Source organism: Hemitrygon akajei, chromosome 17, assembly GCF_048418815.1.
Source record: "Hemitrygon akajei chromosome 17, sHemAka1.3, whole genome shotgun sequence".
NCBI lineage: Eukaryota > Metazoa > Chordata > Chondrichthyes > Myliobatiformes > Dasyatidae > Hemitrygon > Hemitrygon akajei.
Genome location: NC_133140.1, coordinates 36,481,364 through 36,485,327, shown reverse-complemented (window position 1 = coordinate 36,485,327; position 3,964 = coordinate 36,481,364).

Below are 3,964 nucleotides of genomic sequence, written 5' to 3'. Positions count from 1 at the left end.
TAAATGAAATGGTTTGAAAAATTTAACTGAGTGAATATTATCATACAATGATTATGATTTTAAACACAGTTCCTAGCTCTACTTACAAGTATATTGGATTTCATAGGAATAACCAAGGTTGACCCTGTTCAGCCATTCAGTTAAATTCTGGTTGTTCTATGTCTGTAAGCACCATTTTAAAACCATTTTAACAAAGTGCTTGTTTAAAAAGGTGCAACAATAACACTACCCAAGGAGGATAAATACTTAAAGATATCTTGATTTAATCTGTTTATAGACATCTACAATATTACTAAAATTGAAAAAATATTCCAACAGTTTGATTAAAGTCAAATCTAACCCTCCCAGTTATTCATTTATTTGACATTTCATAGTAGGATTACTAAACTATCCAATGTTCACTCTCAGGACAAATAGAGTATGGGCTTTAGACAAACTGATTAAGTTGACTATGTAGCCAGGTTGACAAATGAATCCACAGCACAAAGCAAGAAGAACAATATTTATTTTAGAGAACAAACAAGATTAAAAGTAGCAGAAATATAAGACATCTTTAAAGCTATTATATTTAGAAGTTTAGGCAAAAATGTCCATATTCATTCATATAGGCCCAAAGAATTTGTTGTAATACCTCAACATTCTTTTAAACTCTCATGTACCATATCATTTCAGGGTATTAACAACAACAATAAAATAATAAGCAAAATCCTGAATTTATTCAAATTATTGATTTTTCTTTAGCTGAAGAATATTCTGATTAATTAGAACATTCCACTATCTAGGTTAAACTAAGCATATTCATTGAAATTCTGAGATGGCTGTTAATGCAAGACAATGACTGCTTACGTCAATACTACAAATATAATCCATGGAAATAACTGTACTCAACGTGCATGGGCCTGTATGGTGTGATAGAGTACTAAGTTGGGAGGACTGAATCTATACATAACTAAGCATTACAACACCGGTCATTACAAATAGTTTTCACAAGTGTTAGTGCCTCAAATGACAGAAACATCTTGCTTTGCAAAAGAATTGTAATGTTACAGGAAATAGGAGAATTTAATCACACTCTTATGACACTAATTTCTTTCTGTTGCAGTTTACCTTTAGTGTCATTTCTTATTCACTTTTAATTGGATGAGTTGTTTGCCAGGAAAGGAGCCTTTTCCCATCAGTCAACTTTCTTTGAACTGTCTTCAGATCTTCATTACACCCTCTATAATCTTGTATGTATTTTAGCTCCTTCTCTGGACCCAATCATCTCACTTACTAAATAGTCTTCTCCATTCCTGTTTTCTATCATTTCTATCCTGTCCCTGAAGTCTAAAACTACAACTCTGGAATTAAATCCAGCTCAAGGTGTTAAGGATTTGACAATATTAAACTCAACATTATCAGACACATTTGAGAAAAAAGCCTAACAAGTTACTGAAAATTCACGTGCACGTAGTTCCTGAAGTTGGGAAGCTGTTGGCATTCCCTTGTAAAGTCCAAGCCAATATACATACGAATTGTTGTCTTACTCCCATCTCTTTCATATCCTTTTAGGTTAATAAATTTATTGTAGAATACATTCAGAATTATGTTCATGATACTGTAAAATTCAATTAAAAATTATGAGCTAAATTTGTCACAGCAGTGCCAGCATTTGTTGTTCATTGCTAACAGCGCCCTAGGGAAGGAGACAGTTAAGATTAAACCACTGTGGTAGATTAGTCTGTTTAAGGAATATTTGCCTTAAGTGGCTAATGAACCAGAATTTTTTCATGAAAATACTGTAGCTTCGTGATTTCTATTGTTGAGATTAATTCAAATTCTCCAATGATCATTTGAACCCAAGTCTCTTGGTCAAATGGTTGCCGTTCCTGTAACTATATGACTAATTTAATTCCTTTAAAATGTTAATCATTAGAAATTCCAGCTGCTGAGAGAAACTGATAAATGAAAATTCTTTTCAGAAACATGTTGGTTTAGAAAACATTTCCACAATCAAGTTTTAGAGGCAGAAACCACAATGAGAAAAATTTTCAAAACTAGTGGAGGCCACAGGCTATTTGTGGAAAAAAACACAAAATTTATGCAATTTAAGTGGGGCAATTGTTTTAACAAAGTTAACATTGCTAAACAAGTCTACAGCACAAAAGATATTTTCGGTGACTCAAATTGTAAATTAAATTTTAAATGCATTTTTCCCCTTTTCTTATCTAAAATTGCTCACACTCACTAAAGCAGTGATCAATCACCCATCAAGTAGAAATCCACAGCTTATCTGAAGAATAAAACAAAGTCCAGAAGTACTCAGTTGCCTGACCTATTATTTCCAGCATCTGTAGTTTTTTGCTTTCTGAAAGCGGTCTGTTGGATTCAGAGGGCGTAACAAACAAGTCTCAGCTCACAGCCACAACTTTCAAACTGATAACAAGGTGGAAAAAAACTACACCCAGTGACCTACAGGCTAACACCCAATCTCGATCTTGAGTTATTCAGTACACCACATTAATCTACCAACAACTCAAATTTTCTTTCAAAGTATACCAAAAGCACTCCACAAAACCATTAACAAAATTTGACAGATGTAGGAAGATATCTGGCAGATTTGAAAAAAGAAGGTTTTAAAGTAACAACTTGAAAATGTAAAGGCAGAGAATTTCAAAGGGAAGCAATTAACTTCAGGTATGATCAAGTACTTAGACTGTAAGAGTGCAGACATGTATTGAAAAACAAGTGAGAATTTTGAAATCAAAGCATTGCTCAACTGGGAGCCAAAGGAAGTCAAAAGAGTGATAGGTACACATGGCTAGTGCAGAGGGATTTGTTTATCAGGTCTATAATGTGAAGGGTAAGGAGGTTTGTTGGAGTTCTCATCTGGAAACAGACATATTAGCCCTATTTGTTCATCCTGACACAGATGCTCCATCACCTTCCAAACCTTTTCCATCCATGAATCTATCCAACTGTTTTGTTATTATGCTTGCCTCAACCACTTCCTCTGGCAGCTGATTCCACATAAATACCACCCTTAGTGTAAAAAGATTTGTCCTCAAATTCCTATTAAGTCTCTCCTCTCTCACCTTAAAAACCCAACTCTGGGAAGACAGCGTGCATTCGCCCTATCTATGCCCCTCATGATTTTATCACCTCTATAAAAATCTGTGTCCTATGCAGTAACAAATTGCCACCTAGCCTGCCTAACATCACCCTATAAATCACTCAAGTCAACCTCTGTAGGTTCCTGTTTCATACTACCAAAATTCATCTTGCTTCAGTTTAGAACTTAAACCTGTGGACCAGTTCTGTCCCTTTCCAGTTATTTAAAAATTATAGTCACTGGTCCCAACGTGCTCTCCCACTGTAATCTGTCATTTGCCCCACCCTATTACCCGAGTGTAGGTCAAGCTTTTTCCTCCCCTCTAAATATTGCCCAAGTTTCCTGAACCCACCTAAATTTGACCCATCTAAGGCCCTAACTTAGCAGACCCAGTCTATGAAAATTAAAATCCCCTAATAAGATAAACCTATTATTCTTAAATCTTTCCATATTTGTTCTTCTAATTTCTGTTGACTAGTTGGGGGCAAAGTGTACAAATCGTGTACAACCCCAATGTGATCATCCCTTTCTTAATTCTCAGTTCCACTCACAAATCTTCACTGGATGATCCTTCAATAATTCCATCTGATTACTGGTGCGACATTCCCCTTATTCAAAAATATAACTCCCTCTTCTCTTTCCTCCAGCTCTACCCAGACTAAAACGCCTGTACTCAAGAATGTAAGCTGCCAGTCCTGTCTGTCTCTTTGTCACGTTTCCTTAACGGCTAAGATATCCTAGCAAAGTGTACTTATCCAAGACTTAAGGTCATACTAAAAACTACAATGTTGCATATTTGTGAATTTGTCAACAAAATACAACACCCTTGAATGATTTTTGTAGCAGCTTAAAAAAATCAAAATAACCAAAATA